At 51.3% G+C, this 12,562-nt stretch overlaps 1 long non-coding RNA gene across 9 annotated transcripts in view; it reads right to left on the bottom strand.

Moving 5' to 3' along the window:
• LOC131839568 (uncharacterized) overlaps positions 1–12,562 on the bottom strand; it is a 66,421-nt gene that overhangs the window by 29,321 nt on the left and 24,538 nt on the right. For 5 of the 9 annotated variants that reach the window (XR_009356989.1, XR_009356988.1, XR_009356986.1 and 2 more), the window contains exons 4-5: positions 9,746–9,902; positions 8,365–9,547 (exon numbers count right to left, since the gene is read on the bottom strand). This is a non-coding gene — a long non-coding RNA (uncharacterized LOC131839568). The remainder of the gene's footprint in view (positions 1–8,364; positions 9,548–9,745; positions 9,903–12,562) is intronic. The other 4 variants (XR_009356990.1, XR_009356985.1, XR_009356991.1 and 1 more) reach the window with 2 other exon arrangements.

The raw sequence follows: 12,562 nt of genomic DNA on the forward strand, positions 1-12,562 counted from the left end.
GATTAGGAAGTGCACACCTGCTCGGTCGGTCTGAGAAACGCACCTGGGGAGCTGTCTTTAATAGGAAAATGGGGGGCGCCTGGGTGGCTCAGTGGGTTAAAGCCTCTGCCTTCGGCTCAGGTCATGATCCCAGATCCTGGGATCGAGCCCCGCATCGGGCTCTTTGCTCAGCAGGGAGCCTGCTTCCTCCCCTCTCTCTCTGCCTGCCTCTCTGCCTACTTGTGATCTCTGTCTGTCAAATAAAATAAATAAAAATCTTAAAAAAAAAAATAGGAAAATGGGGTGTACCAACCACTGACCAAGTCTTACATGAAAGTTCCTTCCCCGCTGTTCCTGGTCTGTGTCTAATTCTGCGGGTAGGTATTAGAAAACTATACCAGCACTCACAAAATCCCCCTCTCAGCCTGTCGAAAGCTATAAAGGAGAAAAGGAATTAATTACGCTGAAAGTGGAGTCATAAACCCTCAATGGGGATGGCAGGAAGGGCCCAGGATGGTCTATTAGGATCAAACAGACGGCTTCAGCCTCCTTCTAGAATCCTCTATGCACCGCCACCATTTAGAAATATAGTAATAGTCAAAAACAAGGGGCCCTAAGCCACCGAGCGGTTGATGGTTAAGACAAAGAAGCTTGTCTCAGGTGCCCTCTCTGCATGGGAGCCTGGTCTTAGGTCAGTGGGTCCCTGCCCCCACACAGATGGCCTGAGGCAGCTTGGTTTAGCGTCTGGTCCTCCTCCTGCGGCCCAGGCTCTGCCCCCGCCTTCACCATCCCCCCACCCCTGCACGCATGGTGCCCATCTATGCCCCCAGCTCTGTCGAGACAGCTGTTTTGAGTGGCCCCCATAACCTTTTCCAGAAGTCTCCCCAGGCAGGTGGTCAGACAACAGTAAGCCCCTTCGGAAGGAAGCAGAGGATGGGAACATGCGAAAGTCATCGTGACCTAGCCGGATGGAGAAGCGCACTGACCAAAACAACTCGCATTATTTAAGATCAAAAACAAAAAGTGCATATATGGCCACAAGCAAAGTAATTTGTTGTGTAGTCTGGACTCCTTCTGAGGTTTCTTTTTTTTTTTTTTTTTTTTTTAATAATGTTTTTTTTTTTTTTTTAAGATTTTATTTATTTATCAGAGAAAGAGAGGGGGAGAGAGCGAGCACAGGCAGACAGAATGGCAGGCAGAGGCAGAGGGAGAAGCAGGTTCCCTGCTGAGCAAGGAGCCCGATGTGGGACTCGATCCCAGGACGCTGGGATCATGACCTGAGCCGAAGGCAGCTGCTTAACCAACTGAGCCACCCAGGCGTCCCTGAGGTTTCTTTTTAAGAGAAGTTCCAAAAGTATTTTCTCATCCGTGATATGACCAGTGTAAGTATTTCCAAATCAGCTGGAAAAGGCTTATCAAGGTTTATATTTTACACATTCTTCTATCTAATTTTTAACAGACTTCCAGGAACCAAGCCTTCCAAATCAGCTACTTAAAGAAGTGTAAATTCCTGGAGTTAGACACTTGGCACAGTCCCATTCTCTGGGACAGAGAAGATTAGGTGTAAAGTTTCCAGAACTGAGGCCCATGTGTTCCGAGCTAGCCCTTCACACTCAGGGCTATCATGAAATAGCCAATCACCTTTCCAGTTGAAACACAAAATTTTTTTTTTAATATTTTATTTATTTATTTGAGACAGGCAGAGAGAGATCACAAGTAGGCAGGGAGGCAGGCAGGGAGAGAGGGGGAAGCAGGCTCCCTGTTGAGCAGAGAGCCCGATGCGGGACTCGATCCCAGGACCCTGAGATCATGACCTGAGCCGAAGGCAGAGGCTTAACCCACTGAGCCACCCAGCACCCCGAAACACAAAAACTTTTATAGGAGTTTTTGCCCAGGATCCCACTGTCAGTAACGAAAGCCCGGATGTGTATATTCACACTGGCCACGTGCCACAGGACAGCCTAAATCTCTACGTGGATTCACTTGCTCTGCATGACTCATCCCCAGTCTTTGATGAAGAAAGTGAGGTTTCCAGAGGGGAGAGCATTCACTCAGGGCCCCACCGCCGGGCCCGCTGGGCTGGGACCCCAACCCAGGCAGTCCAGCTTCAGATCCTGGGTGTGCACCCTTGCTGCATGAGCATGAAACAGCTTTCAATAAAGTTACTAAACTCTCTCAAAGTGGGGACCCAGGGGCAGAAAGAGCCACAGCAGTGACATTCCCCAATATCACGGTGGCCGGGGGGTCTGAGGCCCTCAGTAGACACATCTGGATCTGTCCTGACTTGGGGCTCCTAATGCTCTGTGGGTGACAGGTCCTCTGAGACTCTAGGGAGGGCTCTGGAACATTCCCCACAAACATGCGCATGGGTACACCCACGCACACACATGAAACTTCACACAGTCCACAAGCTCATTCCCATTAGGGGTACGTCCTGCTCCCCTCTTCCCTTCTCCTCATCCAAGGCTTTTTCTTTTTTATTATTTAAATTTATTTTTTTTTAATTAAAAAATATATTTTTTATTTTTTTTAATTAAAAAAATTTTTTTTATTTATTTGAAAGACAGACAGAGATCATGAGGGGAGGAGCAGAGGGAGAGGGACAAGCAGACTCCATGCTGAGCCCAGAGACAGAGACTGGCTTCAATCCATGCCCTTGAGATCATGACGGGAGCCGAAAGCAAGGGTCAGACCCTTAAGCGGCTGAACCACCCAGGCACCCCAAAGTTTTAGAATTTTTGATTCACTCATTCCCATACCTGAAATGGATTTGGAATAATAAAGTCCCTGTTTTCCTCAAGATCAAATGTCCTGGACACCCTTGCCTCCTCCTATTCCCCACCCCCACCCCCAATACAAAACCACGCTGAAATTCCAGAATAAATCTGCCCGAAACCCCAAGTTCGATCCCAGTCGGGAGCTAGTGCTGCAAGCAGGTAGGCAGAGCCCGCGTGCCTGGCCCTGAGCCGCACTCATTTGTTCACTCAGCTGAGTAAGGGCTCCTGGGTGCCGGGTGCTTGGGATGCCCTGGAAGGGAAACAAGCCGCGCCTTCCCCTTGCAGAGCCCCGGTTCCCGCAGAGGGAGACAAACAATACTAGACGGGAAAAGCAATTCCACTCGCTGTCTGGTAGAGGACAAAGTGGTACCGGGAAGAAAAAGGAGAAGTTCGACAGGGATGCGGGGGACCCAGATGTCGGAGCAATTCTGAGTCAGGTGGTCCGAGCGGACCTGGCCCAGGAGGTGACCTTCAGGTAAAGCCTTGAACGAGATGGCAGAGCCGGTCCCGTGGATAACTTGCAAGGACACCCTCCTGCTCACGGGGTCGACCTGGGTAAGGAGGGCACACGCCGCGCGCGTTCCCCGAGGCCCGAGGGGCTGGAGAACAACAAACAAGATCAAGGGCAGCGGATGAGCTCCGACGGGGCCTGGGGCCTGGGGCCCCTCCAGCGGGACTCGCCGGAAGAGCGCGGGCTTCCTGGAGGGACGAGGGAGGAGCAGGCTGACCTCTGGGGGGGCTACAGCACCGGTGCAGAGGGGAGCCGGAGGGTGGCTCCACAGGTCCGGCCGCACCCACACGCCCACGGACAGACGGACGGACAGACGGACTCTGCATCTATTTTGACGCAGAGCCCATGGCAGCTCGTGGCAGCTCCGCTCGGCGGTGAAGGAGAAGGAGGAATGGACGGCTGTAGGGCTCGGGCGCGGGGAGAGATGCGGCCAGCTGCCTGGGGTCAGCCAGTCTGAGAGGTGAGCCTCCCGCGTGTGAGAGGAGGCAAGGGGAGTGGGGCCGCTGGAGATGCGCATGAGCAACAAGCAGGGCGGCTGGGAAGGTGCCGGAGCGCAGAAGTGCAGGAGCCGCCCGGGGAGAGGTTCCTGCAGAGACAGAAAAGGGGGGGGGGGGCATAGGGCATGGGTGGCAAAGCCCTGAGAAAGTGCGGGAGAGAAAAAAGTAAAAGAAAAAATTAGTTTCTGGCTCAAGCAGAAATGTTAATTTCACCCAAAGAAAGAGAAGGCCCCAAACACGTTCATCAGGACTTTGGGGGAAATCCAGCGATCACGCACAGATTTGGTTCAAGCTGTCATGGAGTGGATGATTCTTCCAGCACTTTCTTGGGCCTCTTAGATCCTTATTTATTTATTTTTAAGATTTTATTTATTTATTTGACAGAGATCACAAGTAGGTAGAGAAGCAGGCAGAGAGAGAGGAGGAAGCAGGCTCCCTGCCAAGCAGAGAGCCCGATGCGGGACTCGATCCCAGGACCCTGAGATCATGACCTGAGCCGAAGGCAGCGGCTTAACCCACTAAGCCACCCAGGCGCCCCCCCCCTTTTTTTTTTGGATTAAAAAATCTTTTTATTCAAGAGAGTGGGAGAACAAAGGGCAGGGGGAGGAGCGGGGGGAGGAGCAGAGGGAGAGGGACAAGCAGTCGCCATGCTGACCGTGGACCCTGCGACGGGGTTGGATCCCACCACCCTGACGTCATGACCTGAGGGGAAACCAGGATTCGGGAGCTCAAGGGACTGAGCCACCCAGGCACCTCTCCCCTTGATCCTATTCTTATCAGTTTAAAAAGTGTAAAACCTGGGGTGCCTGGGTGGCTCAGTGGGTTAAAACCTCTGGCTTCCGCTGGGGTCATGATCCCAGGATCCTGGGATGGAGCCCCGCATCAGGCTTTCTGCTCAGTGGGGAGCTTGATTCTCCCTCTCTGCCTACCTCTCTGCCTACTTGTGATCTCTCAAATAAATAAAATAAACAAAAGCTTAAAAAAAAAAGTAAAACCTGGGGATGCCTGGGTGGCTCATTTAAGCGACTGCTTTCCACTCCCGTCCTGATTCCAGGGTCCTGGAACTGAGTCCCACATGGGGCTCATCGGGGAGTCTGCTTCTCTCTCTGCCTGTTTCCCCCCTGCTTCTGCTCCCTCTCTCTGACAAATAAATAAAATAAAACCTTTAGGAAAAAAAGTATAAAACCTTATGCATCACTTAGATTGTCCTGTACTGGGATTATCTGTCCACCCTATGCCATTTACGATGATGCCGGCCTCTCCAAGGGACCAAAAAGACTGTACATTTCTGACATCGAATTAGGGAGGAAGAATATCATCTATTTTAAGATAAAAATTGGGGGTGTCCATTTGTTCGCTCTGCTGCTGTCTTTTCTCTCGTTCTGCTCTGCCATGCCCTGCTCTGAAGCAACACCCGCCATCTCCCCCCGCAAGACTCGTGGGCCTGCAGAGGACAGCACGGGGTTTCGCTTTGTCCGGCTCTCAGAGCATGCCACCACCCTGACCAAGGGGTCCATGCAGGCCACGACTTGTACCTCGCCTATGATTAAACACTACCCCCTGTGGAAGAGGCCCTTGTAAAAATGGACATTCATGGGACACCTGGGTGGCTCAGTTGGTTAAGCGGCTGCCCTCGGCTCAGGTCATGATCCCAGTGTCCTGGGATTGAGTCGCACATCGGGCTCCTTGCTCCACAGGGAGCCTGGTTCTCCCTCTGCCTCTGCCTGCCTCTCTGCCTGCCTGTGCTCTCTCTCTCTCTCTCTCTCTGACAAATAAATAAATAAAATCTTAAAAAAAAAAAATGGACATTCAGGTAACTTTTCCTTCTGCGTACTATGGAAGAGTAGCTCCCCATTCTGGTTTGGCTGCAAAATACTTCACTGATGCAGGAGCTGGCATCCTAGATGCAGATTATAGAGGAAATGTGGGTATCATACTACTTAATTTTGGCAAAGGAAGTTTGAAGTCAAAAAGGGCGATGGGGGGGGGGGGCGCCTGGGTGGCTCAGTGGGTTAAGCCGCTGCCCTCGGCTCAGGTCATGATCTCAGAGTCCTGGGATTGAGTCCCGCATCGGGCTCTCTGCTCAGCAGGGAGCCTGCTTCCTCCTCCTCTCTCTCTCTGCCTGCCTCTCTGCCTACTTGTGATCTGTCTGTAAAATAAATAAATAAAACCTAAAAAAAAATAGTTTTTGTCTTAACAACAACAACAAAAAGATAAAAATTGGGGCGCCTGGGTGGCTCAGTGGGTTAAGCCGCTGCCTTCGGCTCAGGTCATGATCTCAGGGTCCTGGGATCGAGGCCCACATCGGGCTCTCTGCTCAGCGGGGAGCCTGCTTCCCTCTCTCTCTCTCTCTGTCTGCCTCTCTGTCTACTTGTGATCTCTCTCTGTCAAATAAATAAATAAAATCTTTAAAAAAAAAAAAAAAGATAAAAATTGAGTTCTGAAGGTCACTAGACATCTTATTTCAGAACTTGCATTCTTGTAGCATTTCATAGCTTATACCCAGGATCCGATGTGAGGATGAAAACCTCCGTGAGGCAAATAAGGAAGCATTATTTGCTGAATGCCTGACCCACTTTCCTGGGCGCGGTATGTGAACCCGGAGGATTCAGGGACCTGCCCCCGTAGCCTCGAAAGGCTCCAGCCAGGCTCCCTGACTCTGGGCCCAGTTCTCTATTTCTTATGGTTCTTTTTGACTATGTTGCTATCTAGCTGAACTCAGCTACCTGAGGGCAGAGTGTGTCCTCTGTGTCTGGTGTACCTACACGAGGCCTCACATGGAAGGTGTTCAAAACGCTTGCCGTTGGGGAGGCCAACGGTAGGTACTCGTATATACTAGGGGGAAGAGAACACTATTCCAAAAAGTGGACAGCCATCCCTATTGTTTGGCCAAAACTACAAACAAAGGAGGGGCAGGAAAATGGGGAGCTGGTGTGTAGTTGGGGCCAGAAATTCAGTTTGGAAGGATGAATGTCCTGAGAGGGACGGAGGTGGCAGTCACACAGCAGTGGGAATGCACCTGGTGCCACTTAAGTGTATGCTTGAAAATGGTTAACATGGTACATTTTATGTTATGGATATTATTAAAAAAGAAAAACTATTAAAAAAAAAAAACACCATGAGCAAAGGCACTGAGGGGTAAGTAATATGTCTTAACAACCTTGTGTTTCCAGAGCCAACCAGGGATTTTACAAAATGTAAAATTCCACTCTACGTGTTTTTTGTTTGGGGAAAAATAGTTGTTCTTCATAAAAATATGCCGTTTATGTTCCTCTTTAATGGGCTTATTGTAATTTTCAAATGCACTAATGCCTATCTTTAACATTTCTCAGCTTTAATATCAACAGATGTAATCTACATAAAGGGTCCTTGATATTTACAAGCGCATAAGGGTCCTGATACCCACATGCCTGGGACACTGGCTCAGTGGGAGAGACAGACAGGCAAATGGGTGACCAAGAAATCAGGAAGTGCCCAGTGCCACCGGCATGAATGTGGACAGAAAGGGGGTCTCTCCAAGAAGCAGAGCCCTGAGGGTAGCAAGGAGCCTGGGCTGCAAAGCCCAGAGGTCAAGCACAGTTGCAGGAGAGAGGCTGGCATTTCCTTAGGCCGGATTAACAAAAAAACAAAACACCCAAAAATGCCAGTCCTGTGAAACCGCGTGGTTGTAAGCCAGAGAGGAACAGCACACAGCGCGGATCATGCAGACCGGGGTCTGGAACGGACAGACAACGTCACGGCTGCTTTGTGGAGAATATTCTAGAAGGCGCCATGTAGCCAGGACACTGAGCGGGAAGCACAGATTGTAGATGGGGCCTGAGTTGGGATGGGAGGGGAGGGGCACAGGGGCCAGCCACCACCCCCTTGGATCTTTCCTTACCGGGGAGCTCTGCCCTCCAGGGAGCGCTGCGGCCCAGGATTCCCTGAGTGCACCATGGGGCAGAGGATTATCCCAGAGCTGTATCTGCTACCCGACTCCCCTACTGGGGCAGGCAGTGGGGGGGCAGTGAGACCTACACTGTCACCCCTGTCCCTGCACTACCCGGGAAAGTCACATGCAGCAGACAGTCATGCTGGTGAATTCTGCGCTGGGCACGGTTCCCGACGCTCCACATACATGAACTTACTCAGTCCTTACAACAAAATGGGATGTAAATGAGATTCTTGGGCCCACTTTCCTGATGAGGAAACTGAGGGACAGAGTGGTGAAGCATCTGTCTGAGGTAGCAGCGGTTGCAGGATACAGCCTAGAATTTCTGGCTAAAATCAGCCTCCCCCCCCCCACACACCGCGATACCCAGTAGCTGTTCGCTATGGGAATGAATGTGTTAATAAACACAATAGTGCGGGGGGGGGGGGTGATTGATTTTTCAACTAGTGGCTACACTCAAGGAGGGCTTTGAACTCACAGCCTCGAGATATCAAGATCAAGACTTCGGGAGCTCTGCACTCCTCCAAATGAGCCGCCAGGCACCGCCCCCAACCCACCTTTTGTTAAGTTTATTTAAACTGCGCCGTTTTTAAGTAAGCCCATGGAATCAGCAAAATGCAACACACCGGCGGCATTCCTGACTGTCGTGGGGGCAGTGAGACACCCTACCTGCTGGCTGTCTTCACCCAGCTCCGTCTCATCAGCTCAGCCCACTGGGAATAACTGCAGAAAACAAGTATTTACTGAGCTCCTGGCAGTGCCAGGCGTGGTCGTAGGTGCAGAGGCTGTAGTAGTGAAGGGGACCAAGTACTCCGGCTCAGGAAGCTTCCGCGCCAGCAGGGAGACCGACTGTAAATCCAGGAAGCAGGAAAAAGGGCCTTCGCATGGGGCAAGTGCTGAGAAGGGAGATGCGGATGCAGGGGGACCTCCGGAGATGGACCGGTCCAGGATCAAAACGGCAAGCTCCCACAGAGCCCCGGAGGCCTGGACTCAATTCTGAGTAGCTGGGGAGCCAGGGAGGGATCCTGAGGTGAAGTGGAACCTTGTCTTACCTTTTATGTATTTAATTTTTAAAGATTTTATTTATTGGAGAGAGAGTAAGTGCACGGCTAGGGGCAGGGCCAGAGGGAGAAGCAGACTCCCCGCTGAGCAGGCAGCCTGACCCAGGGGCCCGGGGAGGGGGGCTCGATCCCAGGACCCTGAGATCATGCTGAGCTGAAAGCAGAGGCTTAACCCACTGAGCCACCCAGCGTCCCTGGTCTTACCTTTTATAAGGATCATTCCATCTGCTCTGGGGAGAATAGGCTAGAAGTACAGAGACCAGTGAGAGGCCACTTCCCTGGCCCAGGGGCCAGGCTGGGGTAGTGGTTGGGGGGATCAGAATGGACTCACTCTGGGATCCACTTAGACGATCAGGCCAGTGGGATCTGCTGATGGGACTAGAACCTGCTTATGCCGTGTTTGAGTCCTGCCCCTGCCTTATCTGCCCTACCAAGTTCTGCAGATTCTTCTTCAGGACTCAAGTCAAATCCCATGTTCCGGCCCTCCTGTGAGTGGTCAGGGCACCCCACCCCCCACTGGCTCCCCTCTATGGCCCTCATCAGGCAGCACTCCTGTGAGCCAAGTTCTGAGCCTGCCAGCCTTCCAGGGGCCACTGTGTGCCCACTGTGTGTTTACTGAAGCATTGTTTAAAAGATGAATTGAGGGGCGCCTGCGTGGCTCAGTCAGTTAAACGTCTGCCTTTGGCTCAGGTCATGATCCAGAGATCCTCAGATCAAGTCCCACATAGGGCTCCCTGCTCAGCGGGGAGCTTGCTTCTCCCTCTGCCTGCAGCTCCCCCGGCTTGGGCTCTCTGTCAAATAAATAAAAAATAAAATCTTAAAAAAAAATAAATAAAAGACATATCGATGTTGACAACTCAAATTCTCAGCAGTAGGGGAAGGAGTCCATAAATCATGGTACACCTATGCTCCAAGGACCTACAGAACTGTTTGTTACAAAGGTTGAAGTAGATCTTTGCGTACTGATAGGAAAGAGGTCTGCAACTTACATATTTTCAGTAGGAGTAAATTGCAGGGGCCTCTGGGTGGCTCAGTCGGACACATGTCTGCCTTCAGCTCAGGTTGTGATCTTGGGGTCCTGGGATTGAGCCCCAGTCGGGCTCCCTGCTCAGCGGGGAGTCTGCTTGTCCCCCCAACTCATACTCTCTGTCAAATAAATAAAAATAATAATAAAAATCTTTAAAAGGGAGGGGTGCCTGGTTGGCTCAGTGGGTTAAACCGCTGCCTTCGGCTCAGGTCGTGGTCTCGGATTCCCGGGATTGAGCCCCACATTGGGCTCTCTGCTCAGCAGGGAGCCTGCTTCCTCCTCTCTCTGCCTGCCTCTCTGCCTACTTGTGGTCTCTGTCTGTCAAATAAATAAATAAAATCTTTAAAAGGGGGCGCCTGGGTGGCTCAGTGGGTTAAGCCGCTGCCTTCGGCTCAGGTCATGATCTCAGGGTCCTGGGATCGAGGCCCGCATCGGGCTCTCTGCTCAGCAGGGAGCCTGCTTCCCTCTCTCTCTCTGCCTACCTCTCTCTACTTGTGATCTCGGTCAAATAAATAAATAAAATCTTAAAAAAAAAAAAAATCTTTAAAAGGGGGCGCCTGGGTGGCTCAGTTGGTTAAGCATCTGCCTTCACTTCAGGTCACAGGCCCAGAGGCCTGGGATCCAGTCCCGCATAAGCTCCATGCTCAGTGGGGAGCCTGCTTCTCCCTCTGCCCTTCCCAGGACTCAAGCTAGCTCTCTCTCTGAAAAATAAATAAATACTTTTTAAAAAATCTTTAGAAGAGTACATTGCATGAAAATATGTATGCTTTCCATTTTTTTATTTGAAAAGACTTGATATGCATATTTGCACGGGCAGAGAAGAGTCAGGACACACACCAAATCCTGCATGGTAAGTACCCCCAGGCATGGGGCCCCATCTCTATCTCTGTCTTAGGTTTTTACAATGATTCAGTGTCATTTTTATAATAAAAAATGCCATCTTTTCCCAAGATCCCACCTGGCCCTCACAGGTGCTGGGGAAGCAGCCATCCCCTCCACCGGCACCCCCCATCTCCCCTCCACATGCAAACCCCGCCCCCAGCCCCATCTCCTGCTCTCAGTCCTCAGAGTGCTGTGCCAGGTCCTGCCACTCTGTGCCCTGCAGACTATCGCTGGCTCCGAGCTTTTGGTTTCCCTCCCTGGACTGCACCTGAAGAAGCCTCTCTTCTGGTTGCTGGCAGAGCCCACAACCCCCTGTGGGGACAAACCCTCAGGCCAGTTCCTACCCTGCCAGGCCAGCCTCCCGCTAAGTATTCCCACGCCCCTTCTCAAACCTGGCCTCCATTATCTGCAGCTTTGAATCACTTCCCTACTGAGAAACTTCTAAGGCTTCCAATGCCTGGAAATAAAATCCACTCTGGCACCGCAATAAAGGGCTTTTGCAAAACTTGGCTCAAGTTCCCTGCCCACTTCCAACCATTCCATGGCTCCCCTGCTTCCGTGCTGGAGCCAGGCCAAACCGTCCCAGTTCCAAACACACCACACCCTCCATCCAGGTCGGCTTGCCTTTGTGCCTTTGCTCAAGCAGCCTGGAACGCAGCAGCTCTGCTTCCCATCCCCTTCAACAGACCCCCTGGCAAACAAGTACTTAACTTTCAAAACCCGTGTGCAATTCCCCTGGTCCAGGAAGCATCCCCTGAACCTGGCTGGGTCCTGCAGGAGTGGCTGACCTCTGCCCGCCCTGTTTCCCTGGATTCTGGGCCTCCATCTGGAACAGTCCTTTTAGGACTCAACACATCCACTACAGCCCATGGCGCCCCCGTCTGCTCTGCCACTGGTTTCCACCGGACCTGGGAGCTAAGCATGGTTTATACATGGCTAAATGGTTGAACAAAAATCAAAAGGAGAGTGTTTCATGACACTTGACTGTTGTATGAAATGTGTACCAAGGGGCGCCTGGGTGGCTCAGTCCTTTGATCGTCTGCCTTTCGCTCAGGTCATGATCCCAGAGTCCTGGGATCCTGCCCCGCATTGGGCTCCCTGCTCAGCGGGGCGTCTGCTTCTCCCTCTCCCTCTGCACCTCCCCTCGCTTATGCTCACTCTCAAATAAATAAATAAATAAGATCTTAAAAAGAAACGTATACTGAATTATGTGAAAATGATACTGATAAGGAAGGCCACACTTAAGGTATATAAAAAAAATATATGGCTGCTTTTCACCCTCCGATGACAGAGATAAATGACCCCAGAGCCTAAAGTATTTACTGTCTGGTCTTTTACAGAGTTTGCCGACTCCTGGCCCGCTCTCCTTATGTATTTACACGTCGATGTTCAGATCCACAAGATCAGATTACACTTCCCCGTTGATCTGTTGCGGCTTATTACTGTAGCCCATGTGACGGGGGATCTCAGCACGTATGGAACAGATGTCTAGCTGCTCAGTCATGGCGATGTGATGGGTTTTTTTTTTAAGATTTTATTTATTTATTTGACGCAGAGAGAGAGAGATCACAAGTAGGCAGAGAGGCAGGCAGAGAGAGAGGGGAAGCAGGCTCCCTGCCAAGCAGAGAGCCCGATGTGAGGCTCGATCCCAGGACCCTGAGATCATGACCCAAGCTGAAGGCAGAGGCTTAACCCACTGAGCCACCCAGGTGCCCCAGCAATGTGTTCTTGAAAGGGAAAATGCAGCGGCTTCCTGATTTGTGGAGGAAACATGGCCATAAAAGAAAGGTCAATGTCAGACATCCCCAGGGTCGGGGGTCAGCATTTTTTTCTCCCCAGGAAAAGAGTAAAACATGTTACAGCCTCAGTTCCGCTCACGATTCCTCTGGACTGAGGA

This window comes from Mustela lutreola, chromosome 8 (genome assembly GCF_030435805.1).
Source record: "Mustela lutreola isolate mMusLut2 chromosome 8, mMusLut2.pri, whole genome shotgun sequence".
Lineage (NCBI taxonomy): Eukaryota > Metazoa > Chordata > Mammalia > Carnivora > Mustelidae > Mustela > Mustela lutreola.